Here is a 19,247-nt window from a genome sequence, read left to right as displayed (position 1 = left end):
GAGAGTCAGCTTCCTTCAGGGATGCAGCTCCTGAGAGGCTACACATATCCCAGGAGGTGGTCACACACACATGCACATACAGGCAGCTCTAAGTGGACTCTGTGGGCTTAAAATACAAGCACGTGAGAGGGGGAGCTAACGGGGAGAGGATACAAGGGTGTTTGGAGGGAAGCGAAGCGGGGATCGCTTTGATCAAAACGTGCTACATGCATGCATACAGTTCTCAAGGAAGTGACTCAGAGCAATCCTCTACAATGAGGTATACCCCACCCTGTCCGTGTGTTCCACCAAGTGGCTGCAGCTTTCTGACTTCCTCAATCCCTAAACAAGTAGCGATGGGGCAACTTCTACCACAGGAAGATCCTACACAGGTGAAGGTGGTGTGTGCAGTACAGATTGTAGATGCATCGTCTACGCTAAACACAGAGCACGCGTAAATTTTTCCCCTACTGGGAATAGTCTACCCCATAAAGAAGTCTATTGTGAGTCATTTTTACATGTTTATGTGTGATATATATATATATGTATGTGTGCCTGTGTGTACATGTGGGTTTTTGTGCATGTGTGTGGGTGCATATGTGTGTCAGTGGCCTGTACATATGTGCAAATAGGTAGAGGCCTGTTCTCCCACCTTATTCATTAAGGCATGGTCTCTCAATCAAACCCAGAGCCACCAATATGGCTAGTCTCCCTCCTCTGTCTTCAGAAGGCACTGCACACACACACACACAAACACACAAACCAGCACACACACATATATACACACAAGCTGGCACACACACATATACACATAAATGTTTTTTTAAAGAGTGTTAACAATATCATTCTTAACCTGATAATACATTTTTGTTTTTTTGTTTTTAGTTTTTTTTTTTTAAATAGGACACATGAAAATGTCCTTACAGCTTTTCTGCTTGGATTTCATGTTTCAAAGGAGCAGATTTGTCATACCCACTTCTCACCTGGCCATCTAGGGGTATAATTAAGAATACATAAGTCATATTTCTCTACTGAGAAAAGAGAGTGCCAGGGTAGTGTGTCTGTGTGGTATTTGCTAGTACAGTTGTGTGCATGTGTGTATCTCCATCATTCTCCAGTTTCATTCTGTGATTCAGTATTGCTCACCAATGGCTAGATGTGTTGGCCAATGAGCTTCAGGGGCCTGCTTGTGTCTGTCTTCCAGCACTGAGGTTACAGACAGTCATCCCAGATGTTTATGGGGGTGCCAGGGATATGAACTCAGCTGCTCATGTTTGTGTGGCTGACATACTGATTGAGGCATCCCCAGCCTGTCCCAGGATAAACTAGAGGTCATACATGATAGAATTGAAGGACTCCGTCAGAGGAGATCATATTAGTCAAGCTGTGGTGTTTGTACTATTGAAAATGTACATCATAAATCAGGCTAGACCTGAATATCATATGAGTCATATGGTTAAAATTATGTTTTCTACACTCAGTCTGTAGCCCTTCCTATGTTGATATATTCCACTATGAAATATTTGAAAGTGACATTTGGTCACATTAAACCTATCAGGAAAAAAAAAAAAGGACTTTAAATAGTGAGAATTTGTCAAGCTAAATGTCATAGCAAAAAAAAAGCTAATTTCAAGATAAAAGTGTTCCAAAATACTAATTATCACATAAAATCTAAGGTGTTTGCCATTAGTATCAAATACTCTGAGTTACATCCCTTTGATTAATAGGTTATTTTTATTTCTGAGAAAATAGCTAACCCACAGCAAAGCTAGGAAAACTATAGTTTGTTGGTTAGTAATTCTTTCAACTAAACGCTGACGGCCTCTAAATGCATCCTCAGAACCCCAGAGTACTTTGTTATATACTGGGCTTGCTTAATGCTTACTTCATGTCTTCGTGCTAACAAAAGAAAAGTTACTCAGAGACTGACATTTTATATCACCAATAGTGTTCATTGGCTCATCAAGGACATTCTTGTTTAAAAGGTATTTTTCTTTCTTAGCTGGGAATGTGAATATGGGCCTTGGGATAATAATAACTACTAATATGATTTACTATCAGTGTCTCGGTTTGTGCTCAGTCCCAGCCATTTTACTCATTGTTAATTTTGTACCATTTGTATAAATATCAATACAGTCAGGGGGATGGTAGTGCTTTGAGATTATTGTGAAGAAAACCTATAACTAATGCTCCTTTAGAGGGTCCCAGGATGATCAGTTTCCTTGGATCTCCTTAAGAACATCTTGTTGGAGTGGATCAATGGCTTAGCAGTTGAAAGTCTGCATTGTTCTTGCAGAGGATCCAAGGTTAGTTCCTCCACCCACATGGACTACTCACAACACCCGAAACTCAAGCTCATGGAGATCAAAGGCCATCTTCCAGCCTCCATGTGGACCTGCACTCACATGAAGACACACACACACACACACACACACACACACACACACACACACGGAGTTAAAAAGAATATCTTGTCTATCTATTATAGTATTATTTGAAGGACTAAGAGTTATATTCAAAGGCAGTTACATAAGCCACTAGTTTCAAAACTAGTGGTAAAATTAAGATTTTATTTTCCCAAGGAGAGAGAGAGTCCAAGAGCAACAGACACCAAAACCATCAAGTATCCTTCATTATGACACAAAGTCTGCTGAACCATTTGCCAGCCATGTCCTGGGAAAGAGCCATTATATCCCCGCTAATAGTCATTTACAACTCCTTTCAGTGATTAGAGCTGGTATCAATGAATTATAAATTGGTCCCGAGGAGTGATTCTTTTAACACTACTATAAAACAAGGAGAAAGGTTACCTTCTGCAATATACGGACTTGAATAGTATTTAGAATCTGTCAGTATGTATGTGCATGTGGGATGAGTGGAATAGGCACCATGTCTATGTGTGTATATGGAAAGGAAGGAATACATATATATGTGTGTACATATATATTTCCTCGTGCAACCAAATATAAGAAGTATCACATGTGTATGTTAGCAACCATTAATCACATGCTACGACAGTAAAGAAGGCTGCTTGGAATTGTTGGAATCCCCTATTCCTGGGTTATCTCTAGATGTCAAAATGAAACAAGATAAAATTCCTTTGGGATGTCAAATGGTCTAACAACAGGAGTTTGTCACTGTCTGCTGCATGAACTATACCAGAGGTCGTTAGCAGAAATGTACCATGGAGTAAGGAAGAAACAGAAATTCAAGTAGAAGACTGTATTCTGCAAGAATGGCTGCTCATCCACTGAGTCACAGAGGCATAAGGACAGCACCAAGAAGCACAGTGGCCACTAGTGAAGAGCCTCCACAGACACCCAGTAGCCCGGGTAGAGCTGCATGGTCCTTAGAAAGGAAGGAGTGCTGCTTGCTAAACAGTCTAGTTTTGCTTAACTTTCTTGGCACCATGTTTTTCTGATACTTCGTCCTTCTCCTGCCAGATGCTCCATTAGCATTCACGTAGGGTTTGAGAGTGTAGCTGTCTGGCCTTCCCAACAACCCTGGAAAACTTCATTTACCTTGCAACTTATCAGGCTTTTCCTGGCTTTTCTGGGGGCTAACCTACGGTCTTACCTGTCATGTGCTACTAGAACAAGAGACTCAAGGCTCTACAGAAAAGCAAGGGTTATTTTAGCTCATAATTATGGAGACCCATGAATATGCCTCTGGCCTCAGCTTCCAGTAAAAGTGCATATGGAAGAGAGATGTCACATGCAGAGTTAGGGAGCAAAGTAGGACTTGGCCTTGTTCCTTTTTAACATCCTCTCTTGGACACTAATCTAGAACCTAGAGATTTAACCTACTCATAAGACCCAAAATAAATCCATCTGTCTGCATGGACTCTTGGTGACCTACCTTCTATTGGGATTTATGTTTCCAAAAATTTCTCCACCCCCAACATCACCACATTGTGGACCAATCTTCTAAAACAAGAAATTTGGCAGGTGTGGGGGGGTACATTCAAAGCACATCTAACCCATAGCAAGTAGAGTGGGAGGCGACATCAGAGTCCTGAACCTTGCCTGATGACTTAGGAAACTGGAGGCCCTGCTCCACTTACTTTGTAGAGGTTTTTCTGTCCAGAAGCAAATTACAAATGGTTGTCTGTGGTGTAGAAATGAAAGGGGACCTGGCTGGTATCTTGGAAATGGCAAGTCACTCAGGTGAACATTAGGGAAGACTGAATGACCAAGAGGGACATCCCTGAGTTCTCACCATCTCTCCAGGACAGGGGTTCTCGACCTTCCTAACGCTACAACCCTTTAATACAGTTCCCCATGGTGTAGGGACCGTAACCACAAAATTATTTTGTTGTTACTCCATAGCTGTAATTTTCTGCTGTTATGAATTGTGATGTAAATATCTGATATGCAGGCTATCTTATCAGTGACCCCCCAAAGGGCTTGCGACTCACCAGTTGAGAACTGCTGCTCTAGGATGATCAATAGTATCTAGACAACTACCCTTTCTCTGTCTGTCTGTCTCTGTCCTTCTTTCTCTCTCAGATTTCTACTTCATTGTTCCTTTTTCTCTCCTAGGATGTTTAAGTTAAAATGGCCTTCCTTCCTAATGATTGATTATTTGAGAATCTCATTTATTCCCCTAACAAATTTTTGCTTAGTGCCACTGTGCCCCTGGCCCTGCCCTAGGACTGTGAAATGACAGAAATAGATCATACTGATACTAATGTGATTTATTTAATGCCTACTTTTGAAGTTCTTGACTTTTCTTTCCTTTTTCTTTTAGAAATCAGGTACATGTATGTGTGTGAGAGTGTGGGTTTGGGAACGTGAGTGCAGTGCCTTCTGAGACCAGAATAGGGCATTGGTTCCTCGGGAGCTGAGGTTCCAGGGGGTTGTGAGCTGTCCCACATGAATGTTAGAAACTGAACTCAAGTTCAGTATGAAAGGGCGGTATGTCCTCCAAAACACTGAGCCATCTCTCTAGCCTCATGTTGTTGACTTTTAATTTCCTTATTTCCTCCCTCCCTCTCCATGTATAAAAAAACATGAAAAGTACATACAGCACCCATGATCTCATGTGACTTAATGGAAATGCATTTCTAGACTAGTAACCCTAATTCTGAGGAATGTTAGGGATCCCAGCAGTAGCTCCTGGTTGATTCTGTCCAGGCTATGAGTAATTCAAAGAATGGGTTTCAGCCACACTCCCTGGAGCAAGTACAGCAGCCCACTGTCCTTAAGTAGACCTCTATAGACACTGGCAGATGTTGGAATTAATAAAGCCATCATGAAGAAATGTGTGAGGTTCCTTGTATCCCTGGAGGGACATTTGGTTGAGTCATATTCAGCATTAAATTAGGTCCTGGGTTTAACAATTCTTTGGTATTCTTCCTCAAAAACAGAAGAGATGGCTAATGCAGTTATACCCTTGTCCTTCAGAGTGACCTATCAATGTACTGTCAGCCAGTGTGATCAGACCCAAGGGGTGACACTAACATGTTTTTATCATGAAAGCTGAAGCCACCATGGGGTGCCCTGGAAGAACATTTTCCAGTGGTCTTTCTTTGTTTCTTTGTTGTCCCCCCCCCCCCCACAGGGTTTCTCTGTGTAGCTTTGGAACCTGTCCTGGATCTCATCTCACCCTATAGACCAGACTGGCCTTGAACTCACAGAGATCCACCTGCTTCTGCTTCCTGAATGCTGGAATTAAAGGCGTGCACCACCACCTGGCTCAGCCAGTGGTCTTAGCCACTGAGCCATCTCTCTAGACCCTACACTTGATGTTTAAATGACTTGTGGTAAAACAGGGCGATGGAGGCAAAATGCTTTTGAGTAAACAGAGCTTCATTGATCTTCATGAAGTGAAGAGGCTTCACCTGCCCAAACTTGAAATGGCAGTGATTTTTCGAGGGATGAGCTGGGTAATGGGCTGTAGGAGAGGGGCAGGTGACATGAGACATCTCACAGCTGTTCGCAGCTGGAAATGAAGTGGAATATGACTGATAACTGTTAGGGTCCCAGACTAGGATATATCAGTTTTGATTGCACACTTCTTTTTTGCCACCAACATTGAGATCCCCCATTGGAAGAGGATTTCAAAGGCTGGGCATTTCATAGGAAAATGGCTGCATTTCCTTTTCCCTTGGCTTTCATTGGTTGTGTCTATGTGAGCAGGAAATGAAGTAGAAAGATTGGAAAATGGAGATGTTAGAAAGTGAGGTGGGTATTGTACCAGCGCTGTCTTCTGGCCACTGAGTGTCTGAATACTATACTGGATTGCATTCGTCTACTTGTTTATTGACGGCATTCTTTCTCCATATAAGGAGAAAAGGGATGTGTATAAGAAAGTTCTATAACTGTGACCAGGTACAAGGGAGATACAGGAAGGGTGTGTTTGGGAGTACTGTTTCAGGAAGTTCAGATTGTGAGTGCCTGGGCAGGACATCATGGCGGTGGAAGTGTAGTGGAGGGACATCTTTACTTCTTCATGACAGACAGAAAATAGAGAAGGAACTGAAGACTAGGTATAGCCAGGCATGAGCAGTCCAGGTCTGAGCCTGTGAGCAACGTTTCAGATTCAAACCCCAGTAATGACCAACATAAGACTTAATGACCATCATTAGTATACTCCAACAGGGATGTCAGTGAACACTGCTAGTTTGCTGGGCTACAGATGTTAGACGCTCACATTTCTTCTGATTGTAAACAATATTTTTGAGCCACTTCCCAAGGTTTATCTTAGCCCCGCCTTCTCACAATAACTTTCACTTTCCCCCACTTCCCTGTGGTGTATGCCTTTTGAGTTTACTCAGTACACATCCAGACTTCCAGAGAGAAACTGGCCTCTCATCATCTCTTGCCCAATTCCAGATTTTGGAGACGTGACATTGAGCAGCACAGCTGGCTCATGACTCCATGCCATGATTCAGTGGGCAGTGACCTGAGTCAGTTCAGGGGTAGAAGTTCAGAACAGCAAATTTCGGTCAGTGGCTGGGCTCACAGTGCTGTTACCATGTGGTTTTAGGGCAAAGAGAGTTCCCAGAAAAACTGTATGTGTTGTCAGGAGGTAAACTGTCTGAGCAGAACTCCACGGGGTACCTCCTGGCTTAAAGTGTTAGTGTTCCATTTGCCATGAGTCTCCTTAAGGCAGGCAGCATTGGGTCAGGCAGTCACTCATCTTTTTTTCCTCCTCTGGATAGTGTGATCTTCACTCCGGCTGTCAGAGGAATCCACTTGGACCAATTATCTGTCCATGTCAATACCTTCCCAGTGCCATTTACAATCAGGGCTTATAGAGGGCAACAGAACAATATATTTAAAATCAATAGAAACACACTGTGATATGAAAATAATGGGTAGACAGTAAAAACGAAAGCGGGATCTTTAGAGGCTGCTCCAGATGACCTTTAGCTTGTTTCTTACTATGATGTCTCAGCTCCCCTTCTCCAACTAGACTGCCGAAACTCAGTCCTTCTGCTGTCTAAATTCTAGAACAGTGTCTGTGACCCATCTAGTTTACTATATTATAGGTAACTACAGTGTGACACTCTTCAACCAATAGTAGGAGAGACACCAATTTGGCATTCACTCAATTGCATCTAGCTAAGCAGCATGTGCTCTCCAGCCAGCTCACTTGAAGCTCTGTCCCTGCTCCTGCAGAGCTAAGGTCTCTTTGATCTTATCAGGGGTGCACCTGCAGGATGTAGACTGGGTCTGCAAGCTTATTCACAAGCTCATTGGAGACAGCTGCTTACAAGCATCTGCTCTTCATAGGGAGGCTCCACATGCAAAGTGGAGAGTTAATTTTGAGGACACCAGGGAATCTCCACCAAGGCTGTGGTTAGGGACCCCTCCTTCCTTTCTTCCCACCCCCTCTACCTACCCCATATTAAGATTTATATCTTTGAGCTTCTTTAGAAGCCCCGCTGTCAGCACAGATGTTTTATCATATTTCCTATAACAGAAAGAGGAGCTTCCAAACTGGTAGGAGTCTGAGGCTGCCCTCATTGTGCAGAAACGTAAAAGACCAGGAACCTCCTGCATCTTTCACTTACACACTCTGCTTTGGACTGGAGTGACTGGTGCAGTTTCAGTATGAGGTGCCCTCTCAGGGCTCATGTGTTGAACACTTGGCCCCTAGCTAGTGGCACTATTTTGAGGGTTCTGGAAACTTCAGAACATAGGACCTAATTGAAAGAGGTAGATCTCTGGGGTACCTGTTTCCCACTCAGTAGTAAAGTAAGCTGCCATGATGTTTTCACATAGGGCACTCGTACAAATAAGCATGGATGAAACATTCGGAAAACACAAGCCAAAAGAACTCTTTTTCTTTTCCAGTCGTCTATGTCAGGGATTTGGTGATGGCAGTGGAAAGCAACCAACGCGGTAATGATTCCTAGCAGTTAAATCTCAATTTTAGAGCTTGTGGGTCGAAGAAGAATTAGACAAATTATGTCTATTATACCAAGAGGACTGCATATCTTGAGACAGACTTAGCACTCTTGAGGACAAATTATACATCTATGGGCATCAGTGAGTGCTCAGACTCTTCAGTCAGCTCGGCAGGCATTGCTGTTGGTTCTGCTTTGCTCGTTTACTCTGGCAGCTGCCTGGTGGAGTTGTTATGAACAAGTCCCCAGTCTCCCAGAAGCCTGTAGAAAGAGAGGTCATGTTTTCCATCCTGCAAGAGAAGAATGGTATGGGAAACTTCTTAAGCCTTAGCAAGATGAAGGATTTGATAGCAAACATCATATATGTCCACAAAACATAACATTTGAAGTAGAAAACTAGAAAAAAAAAAAAACCTTACTCTTTATGTCCAGTACCATGGTTTATTCCCTAATCTGTATTCTAAGATCTTTATAGAGCCAATAGCCGCCATGTTGCTTATACACTTTTGTAATTAGGTCTCTTGCTTAACATAATATCAAAAGTATTTCTGGAGTTAGTAGTTTTAATGGCCACTTGAAATGATTTTAAACTGCTGCTGTTTACTAATCATGATGCATTGTTAAGGATTAAGGAATTTCTGTTATTTTTCACAAATATGACTATTCCTGGGGTATCTTTCAAATTGAAAGCTCGTTGCAAGCCCCTAATTATCACCCCCTTTGGCTACACCGCCTCTTTACTCTTCTCTTCCAAGCAGTTCTCCTGCTTCTTTCAAGTTGCTCTTTTACCATTGGCTGGCAATATAACCATCACCAGTGTATAAAGTTTGTGTATTTCTTGTTGACTGTACATGCCCCTGAGCCCCTGTCTACAGAGAAAATAGTGTGTAGCATTTGGGTGGCTTTATTTGTTAGTCCATAATGCTCTACTCATCAAAGGACTTACTACATAATTAAGCTCATGATTAGCATCAGTACTTTCTTGGAGAAAGGAGTGATGCAGCTTTGCCTTTTCTTTTTAATATTTATGTGTGTGTGTGTGTGTGTGTGTGTGTGTGTGTGTGTGTGTGTGTGCGCGTGTGCGCGCGCGCCTGTGTGCATATGCCAACTGTGTGCAGGTATCCATGGAGACCAAAAGACAGCAGCTGCTCCTCTGGAACTGGAGTTACAGGTGGTTGAAAGCCATCATGGGTGCTGGGCAGTGAACTCAGGTTGTTTGAAAGAGCATCAGCTACTTTTAACCACTGAGCCCTCTCTCCAGCCCCAATTGTCTTGATTTCTCTTTCTTTCTTTTCTTCTTTCCTTCTTTTCTCTTTCTTTCTTCCTTCCTTCCTTCCTTCCTTCCTTCCTTCCTTCCTTCCTTCCTTCCTTCCTTCCTTTCTTTCTTTCTTTCTTTTCTTCCTTCCTCCCTCCCTCCCTCCCTCCTTCCTTCCCTCCTTCCTTCCTTCCTTCCTCTCTCTCTCTCTCTCTCCACACAGTCTCGCTGTATAACCTAGGCTGGCCCCAAACCTGGAGCCCTCCTAACTCAGTCTCATGAGTGCTGGAATTAGGAGTGTGCAGCACAAAACATGGCTATTGCTGTTCTCCTTTTTTCTTCTTTATTTTCTTCAGTTCTGGTGCTGGAACCCAGGGCCTTGCACATCCAAGCAAGCACTTGACCATTGAGCTGTACCCCCAGATTCTATTACTGTTTTTTTTTTTTTAATTCTTCACTAAACCAAGTTGTGGCTTTCTGGTTCCTGACTGTGAATTAACCTCAATTTATGACAACAGGTGCATAGCCTGGCACGGTACCCTTCCTTACTCTCATGATGTCACGGTCTGTGGTTCCCTTCAGTGGGTGGCTTCCTGTCTCAATATCTATAGTTTAGACACATGTATTACTGAGACAGCACACCACAGCAATTTACAAATATTTTGCTTTAATAAGAGATGCCAGAATGGACATTTCACCAATCTCTTTATCCAAGATCAAGTCATTCAGTCCACATTTCTTCACTCTGGGACTCTGAGAGGCTTCATTAATTGTTGAAAATAAGATTTTCCTGTGAGCATTCTCATTTGTTTGAGACTTTCTGCCTACTATAAAGACTAGGTGTTAAAAAGGCCACCAGACAGTGGCAAACAGAGCTCTGAAATCTTGAGAAATTGGTTGTGTTTTTAAAGGCGAAGCCACTAAATCCAATTACCAGAAGCAGAGGCATGGAAGGACAGGCTCCGGGCCAATTAGAGGACAATCCTACTGGTGGTACGACTGCAAGGGTTATTTTCAAGCAATAAGGTGGCAAAGGAAGGGAAGTCGGGGTGGAAAACAGAGCTATTGCTTGTGATCCTTCTTGATGATGGGAGCTCATCTGTTCCTATCTGGGCCTTCCTTCAGGTCCTTGTGACCCACCTGAACACAGGCAGCAGCCAGGGTCCAGCCCACTCTTCAGAACATATAAACTCACATATTTACTTGAAGCTCATTTTCAAAGTTCTAAAGCATTTTCACTTATTTGTTAGTATTTACACATGTGTACTATATGCATGTGTGTGAATGTGAAAACTTGCATGCCATGGAATTGTAGGCATGCTCAACTCTAAAATATACTTCTGTCTTTTTTTCTCACTTTGTTCTTAACTTTTCCTTGTATCTGTCTTTCATAAATACAGAAAAATAGAGCTGGAGAGATGGTTCCACTTGCAGGAAATATCCAGAACAGACAAATCCCTTAAGACACAAAGCACATGAATGGTTTCCAGGAGTCAGGAAAGGGAGCTGGAGAGATTTAGACAGCAATGATGGTTACGCGACTCTGTGACTTCATGGACAGACACTCCCAGGTTATTCATCTAAAACCAAGGGGTTTTTGCTGTGAGTTATATGTTCATTTTATTTTATTTGTTTATTTATTTGTTTGTTTATGACATGGCATGCCAGAGGCTAGAGGCCAACTTGAAGGAATAATTCTCTCCTTTGATCATGTGGATTTCAGGAGATCACACTCAGATCATCAGGTTTGTGGCAAGTGCTCTTGGTGGTTAAACCATCTCATCATCCCTCGATTTTACCTTGATTTTTAAGTTTTATTAGTACATATTAATTATACACAATAATGAATTTGATTATGACATTTTCATACATGTACATAAGGTATTAAATGATGTTCTCCCTTCCTTCCTTCCTTCTTTCTTTCTTTCTTTCTTTTCTTTCTTTTCCCTCTTTCTTTCTCTTTTTTTTTAAGTTAGAGTCTCCTGTATTCTAGGGTGGCCTGGAACTTAATATGTAACTGAGGATGACTTTGAAATTTTCATGTTCCTGTCTTCACACTGTAAGTGCTGAGATCATAAGCACAAGACACCATATAGTACTGGGAATCCAACCCTAGTACTTGCTCAGGCTAGGCAAGCACTCTACCAACTGAACCTCACCTCCAGCCCTATGTTTTAAAAAGACTTTCTCTTCTGTTCTGCTGTGTGTCATCTGTACCTTACCACAGGTATAAGGTAGGAATAGAAGACTCACTTCATCTCACTGCCCTTTGAACTTGTGACTTCTAACAAATTGCCTCTGGGGTGTGACCTCCCAAAGTAGCCCAAACAAATGCCCTGTGGTCTAGAGGGGAGGCCAGTAGTTCTTCTTGTCCTGTTTACTTCTGGCAAGATTTCAGTGGCTTAGGAAAACATTCACTCACTAGGTTTATTTTTTTATTAGTTCTTTGAGAATTTCATACAATGAGTTCTGATCATATTCATCCTCCCGCTCCAACAGTCTTAGGTACGGTAGGGTTTCTAATGTTGTGAGGAGGGGTGTGATGTGTTTGTTCCTTTTAGGTATGAACATTATGCTATCCTATCCTCTGCACCTTGGCCAGGTCCCTGTGTTGACCATCAGTTATTGTAAACAGAGGATGATAGTTGAGAGGTGCCTTAATCTAAGGATATATGATAAACCATTGGGGGTTGGTTCAATGCTATGTACATCTAGAAGAAAAATAGTAGTAGCTTCTCGCTGAGAGCCTATGATCTGTCTAACCATAGTTTTGATTTGTTTTTCCCCAATAACAGTGCCAGGTATGTGTTTCATCTTGTGGAGCAGGCCTTAAATCCAATTAGAAAGTGATTGGTTACTCCTATAATGTTCATACCACTATTGCACCAGTAGGCACATCTTTCCAGGCCAGTCATCGTAGTTTACAGGGTTAGTATCTGGGTATGATTAATGATTACTTTTCTTCTCCAGTAGCAATGAAGTTTCCTGGTCTGTACCTGCTTGATTTCTCCATGTTCTTATGACTCAAATATGGGTGTCTTCAGCAATAGATTCTTACCTTAAAGTTCTGAAGGGAAATGAGGAACATTGGAAACAGCCTATAAGCTTTCTATAATACATCTATTCACATACATTAAAAAATTAAAATGGAGTTGCCCTATAATGGGGCAACAATGGCCCTACTAGCCACCATAAGCTAAGAAACACAAAGCTCATCCCAGGAATGTGTTACTTCTTTTGAAATTGTTTGCCAGTGAGATCCCAAAGACCCTCAAACTTTCTGAGCTCTTAGTCACCTGGGATCATGTTGAAATGCAGACTCTCATAGCAGATCTGGATTAGGTGGAGCCTAAAGCCCAGAATTTCTTATAGGCTCCCTAAGGACAGGTGCTGTATTCCAGAGAAAGTGCTCTGAGGTGTAAAACCTCAAGGTGACCCAAAGCAGGCATTCTATCTATGAAACCTTAGAAATGGGGTGCAAACCAGGTCCTGAAAAATGAATATATGGTTTACCAGGGCAGGCAATGATGGTAGGTGAAGGAGGTGACTGTAAGGCAGAAGTGGGTAAGACAGGTGCAAGAACTGACTCGGAGAAGGTGGAGAGAATGATGGGAAGAAGTAAACAGAACACCAAGGAACACTGGTGGCCTTTCTATGGCATCTGGATGCATCACACTCAGGAAGTATTGTGAGGCAGTGCCCATTAGGGCAGAGCTGGTCCGAGAGCTCTTCACAGTACCTGCAAGGCTGTGTGCACAAACTAGGGGAGAAAATGCTCGGGTTTCATGTGTTTATTTCTTTATCTTTTTCCTTATGGGGTCTGAGGTACATTCTTCCTTCTCTTTTGAAATCATGTTACTGGGTGTAGGTTTTTAAACCTGTCTGTCTCCTCCCTTTTTCTCTATGATGGTGATTGTTCATCCTGACTCTATGGGGGTGCTTGGTGTTGCTCTTTAGACAAAACCAGCTCCCAGGCCTCTGTCTTAGATGCCTTCATTTGATGGGGGAAAAGTGGGAACTGCAGTGTTTACACCAAGGCCCTGAGGCTACTGGAAGGCATGACTCCTGCTCACTGTCCTTCATCTAACCTGAGTCCCCTTGCTGCAGATTACTGGGAGTGAGGATGGCTGAGCTTCCACGGCCACCTACAGTCTCATACATTCTTAATAAAGGACCACTCCTACTAATGATAGGATTCATTAGGACGTGTTAGGTCTATAGCAGTCGCCCACAGCTGTCTATGAAGGTGCAAATCAGCACCCAGCTTACAGGGAAAATATATCATCAAGTTCCCACAGGCCTTTGCCCAAGAGTGCATTGGCAGTCTATAACAAATGACCAGGAGATAAATGGAGCTCACATTTTGGAGGAGTGGCAGAGTCTCCTTTTTGCCGACAATACACAATTACTTGAGTTCATTTGAAAGGAACTTTGAATCAGTGGCTTGGAGTCATTTGGCAAGAAACACAGAATCCCATGAGACCATACTGACCACACAGCATTCTCATGACGAGCCTTCCTTTGCCAAGAGCTTGATTTTATTTATGTATTGTATTTCTTAAACTGATTCAATTATCTTCCCTTTTTATTTTGGCTGACTGAAGTATGATTTTCTTAGACTAGATGTCAGTGAGTGTGACTAATGTATCCAGCCGCACCATCATCCTAGTTATGATGTTGGGTGTTTCCATCATCCCTCAAAGTACCCACTGAACTTCAAAATCAGCTCCTTCCCTTATTTCATACAAATAGAACAAAATGTGTGTGTTTATGTATCTGGAACAGGACTTTACATTGTATTATTAAATAGTATGATAGGTTTACCACAGTTTCATCTTTTATTAAAGAGTCCATCCATTTGTTGACAGATGTTTGGTTTAATTTTAGTTGAAAGCATATATAGATAATGATGACAGATTTAATCATGAGTCTTGGTGTGAGATTACCTTTGCATTTGGTTTACATAAATAATTGGATGTGCAGTTGCTAGGATTCATGCTTGATGGTCACTCAGTGAATTATAGCAACTTGTATTAAGGTCCTCCAGAAAAATAGGATTGATAATTTGAATATATATTAACAAGGGAATTTATTAGTTTGGCTTACTCAACACAGTGTGGGCAGTTCAACATGTCTGTCTTCATTCTAGGCAGTCCCAGAATCCAGTATTTGCTCAATCTACAAGGATAGATGTCTCATAATCCCAGTCTGATACTGAAGGTCTGGAGGGTTCAGTCCATGTTGGAAGCCTGAGGAATCTGGTTCTAATCACTGAAGGAATGCAGCAGCGGCAACATCAGGTAGGCGAATTTGCCAGAAGAGAGGAGGTAAGCAGGAAAACTAATCAGTTGTCTTCTTCGATCGACCTTCATGTGGACTGCCACCAGAAGGTGTCACCCGCATTTGTGGAGGGTCTTCCTCACAACTTGCCCAGCAGCTTGCCTTTCAGTTGCTTCCAGACCCAGTCAAGCCAACAACTGTAACCAACCATCACCATATCAAAATCATTTTTCAAAGTTATTAACATGTTTTCTATTCCCATCAACAACAGATATGAACTCCATTTGTTAAACAGCTCACCAGCATATGGCAGTCCTTTATATCTTAGCTATCTTGGCTGCCTTGTAGTGTATTTCCTTGTGATATTAAAGTATACTTCTCCACTGACTAAGAACTTATAAACAAATGTCTGTTTAGTCCTCAACTCCTACATGAAAATTAACTGGAAATGAATTGTAGGTATAAACATAAAAGGAAAATTAAAAACTACAGATGTTGATAAGCAAACAGAGGTGAATCCACACGGGGGATGGGCATGTCTTTCTTAATTAAACATGAAAGAGAAAAAATAAACACCAGAGCCTCATCAAAGTTTAAGCTTCCATCACTCCATAATCCGACATTAACAAAAGAGCAACAATCACATTAGAATATTTACAGCCAAATATTAGTAAAAGACTAGTATCAAAAATCCACTAACTATTGACTAAACTGAACAACAGAAAACAAACTCACTAAAAGGAGAGTTAAGGTTAAATATATTTTTATCATACATAATTTTATATAAGTCTGTAAGTTGGATCACATACATTTTTAAAAGTATGGTCTTGGGCTAGAGAGATCGTTCAGCAGTTGTGAGCTCCTGGTGCTATTTCAGGGGACCCTGGTTTGTTTCCAGCACCCACCCACATTTGGTTGTAGATGTAATGGCCTTGTTAAATAAGAAACACAGAGCCAATTGAAGAGTTAAAAGACAAGAGGTCAGAGCAATAGCTGAGAGCTGAAAACTCTTCACTGCTGCTCTGTCTTTTCTCTCTGCCCGGAGCACCATTGGGTGCTTCACAATGGCCCAAAACTCTAGTTTCAGGGGACCAGGTGCCCTCTTCTGGACTCCTTGGCACATGCACACATATGCACACACACACACACACACACACACACACACACACTCATTGATGCACACAAATAAAAATGAAAGTAAATCTTTTAAAATGTGATCTTTACTTTTCTCATTTTTGTTTTATTTTTCCTTCATTCTACCAATTCTTTTGGTATAGTACTCATCCATAGTCCCCTAGGGACACATGATAGCTAACCACCTCAAACTGTTTCTCTCCTAAGTGAATCATATGATGTCAAACACACACATACACACAGACACACACACACAGACAGACACACACACACAAATACACACATGCACATACATGCCCACACACATGCCCACAGTCTTGATAATTTTTTTCTAACAAAATGAAAACATTATATTTACACTTTGGCATTTTGTTTTTGACCCCAAATTTTCATTATTGACACTGATCTGTGCCAACTTTCATACCTCTAATTTCTCCATATTCATACCAGTATACTCTAATGTGGTGGACCTTTAACATAAATTATTCGTTTTCTTCTCTCTCCACTTGGATGTGGGGAAATGAGCCCTTTTGAGTGTGCACTTTCCTTAATATTTTCATTTCTATGTGTATAGTTCCTTCCCCTTTTTTTTGTTTGTTTTGTTGTTTTAAATACTAATTGTACCACTCCCCTCTTCAAGCCATTCATTAGCTACAGAAGCCCTTGCAGCAGCTGACCTGGGTTCAAGTTCTAGCTCTGCCACTTGCTGACTAAGTTTCCCTGGGCTTTGGATGCACACCTATGAAATGGGGCTAACAGCCCTCTCCTCTTGAGTGAATTCCCATCTGCTGAGAACACAGTGATTGGGGCAGAATTGTGAGCTGTGTCCATTGTTCATTTCATGAACACTAAATAAGAACCTAAGTCCCCCTCTAGAACTTAGTTTATATATTCCAGCAAGGTGGTGGCTAAAACTGAGGAGATACCTCTCTTACCACAGAATGTTAAATCTGGTGGGAAATTTCCTACAGCATTTACAGTTTAAAATTATTGGCTGTTTTTATAAAATATGATCTTAGCTTTACTTTTTATACGTTTTCCTGACTGGTAATGCACTTGATCTTCTTTGACTGGCAACTTTGAGCCTTTGTTTTTACTTTCATGGGTTAGCTACATGTGCGCTTTAATGTATTCTCCTTAAACTTCTGAACAATTTTGTTTAGTGTGTGGATTGATGCTTTTCTGTGGGTTTCAGCTTCTGACGCCCACACCTCCAGTAACTCTATTGACTTTGGGTACATGTAGTGGAATATTATTTTAAGGTGTGTTACTTTTGCTTATGCTGCATTTGTTTAGCTCTGTGAACCTGTGTTACTGTGCCTAACACCTGATGGTCTAATAAAGAACTGGCCAACATCAAAGCAGGAGAAAGGATAGGCATGGCTGGCAGGCAGAGATATATCGAAGTAAAAATCTGAGAGGAGGGTCTGAGCTCCAGAAGCTAGAGAAGGAGGAGGACTCTAGGGGTCAGCCACCCAGCTAGACAGCGAGCCACGGAGTAAGAATAAGAAATACAGAAGTTAGAGAACGGGAAAATCCCAGAGGCAAAAGATAGATGGGTTAGTTTAAGGAAAGCTGGATAGAAACTAAGCCAAGCTAAGGCTGGGGCATTCATAATTAAAAATAAGCTTCTGTGTGTGATTTATTTGGGAGCTGGGTAGCAGGCCCTCCAGAAAGGAGAAAAAATGAACTACAACAGGTATGACATCTTTTATCATGTGATGCTCTTTCAGAACATCATATTGAACATTTTTACACAATAAAATGCCATAATTTTTATATGGTTAATACTTTCCATTGTTATTTACCACTTTTTAGATTATAAGATTGGTTTAGATATCATTGTGTTTTCTGAGATCTTTTCCAGACAAAATTACTGCTGAATTTTTTCATATTAAAACATTCATCTCAGTGTAGTGACGCACACCTTTAATCCCAGCACCCAGGAGGCAGATGCAAGATCTCTGTGAGTTCAGGGCAGTCTAATCTACAGAGTGAGTTCCAGGCCAGCCAGGGCTTCATGTCACCTAAGTTGCATAACCATCCCTCCTCCCAGGCATTATTTGTTCCCACCAAATGATCACCGTTCTCATAAGGTTCACACCGAACAGATGTAAGGAATATGAGCTCTGGAGAAGCTATTTGATCTATAATCCTGTCCTTTAGTTTTGAGAATTTCATACAGTGAAATAATGAACAATTCTTCCAACTCATTTTCCCCATCCAGCTTTCCCCTTATCTGCTCCAACATAATCCCCCAACCTCATGTCTTTGTTTTGTTTTTATATTTTAGATATCCCAGTTTCACTGGCTACTGCTGACCACATGAGCTGCCCATGGGTGTGGGGCCATTCCACTTGAGCATCAGAAATGGACCAGGGGCCACGTCTTCAAAGAAGAATGATTCTCCTTCCCCTGGCAATTACACTACCAGTAGCTCTTCAGTAAAGGGTGGGGCCTAAGGTCATTTGCCCCATCTCTACTGGACTCTTGTGTTGGGTTTGTGCAGCTAACCACATTTACTGCAAGCACGATAGTGCAACAGCAATGCCATGTTCCGAAGATAGTGTTTCACAGCACTCTGCCCCATTCTCTGGCTCTTACTGCATTCTCTCCTCTTCTTCCGTGATGTTCTCTGAGCCTCTGGTCCTGATGGTGATGGAGGGGTTAATACAGATGTCCATTTTAGAACTGAGTACACACTCTGTTCTTCTTGACCAATTATGTATGCATCTCACCATTGACTGCTGCTCATTTCAAAAAGAAGCTTCTCTGACAGAGGTCAGAGCAGCTCATGGGTATAAATATAAACATTTAGAAGACAATTTGATAGCATGGCCATTTAGCAGGTTCTATTGTAGGGCCTATGATCTCCCCAGGCATGGGCTTTTAACCAGAGTTACTGTTCCCAACTTGGCTTATTTGACCACTTAGAATTTTCTGGTCATCCCATATTGAAGTAGTGACAGGATTCTAATACAATTTGTTTCTAAATTGATAATTTCATCATTCCAGCTGGTTGTTCTGTTGGGATAATAAAATGACTAAATTATTTGCTTATTTTGTAGTCTCTAGATTGGGCAGGTCTTGATTTTTGTAGTTCTCACATCCCACATCTTATGTTTTTATGATCTGGGTTTGGTCTATTTATAACCCTTTGGCATCATTGGATAACATGTAGGCTCTGAAGTTCAAGGGTGAACTTTAGGAATAATTTGGATGTACTAGGATTTTTTAAAATGG

The 19,247-nt window shown here is 41.6% G+C and overlaps 1 protein-coding gene across 1 annotated transcript in view; it reads left to right on the top strand.

Moving 5' to 3' along the window:
- Nucleotides 1-14,758, top strand: part of Dusp10 (dual specificity phosphatase 10) — an 82,172-nt gene extending 67,414 nt beyond the window's left edge. Inside the window, exon 5 of the transcript XR_004946233.1 lies at nucleotides 14,740-14,758. The gene's annotated coding sequence lies outside the window, so the exon portion shown is untranslated. The remainder of the gene's footprint in view (nucleotides 1-14,739) is intronic.
- The last annotated feature ends 4,489 nt before the right edge of the window (nucleotides 14,759-19,247 follow it).

This window comes from Onychomys torridus, chromosome 11, assembly GCF_903995425.1.
Source record: "Onychomys torridus chromosome 11, mOncTor1.1, whole genome shotgun sequence".
Taxonomy (NCBI): Eukaryota; Metazoa; Chordata; class Mammalia; order Rodentia; family Cricetidae; genus Onychomys; species Onychomys torridus.
This window is presented reverse-complemented; position numbering and strand designations above follow the sequence as displayed.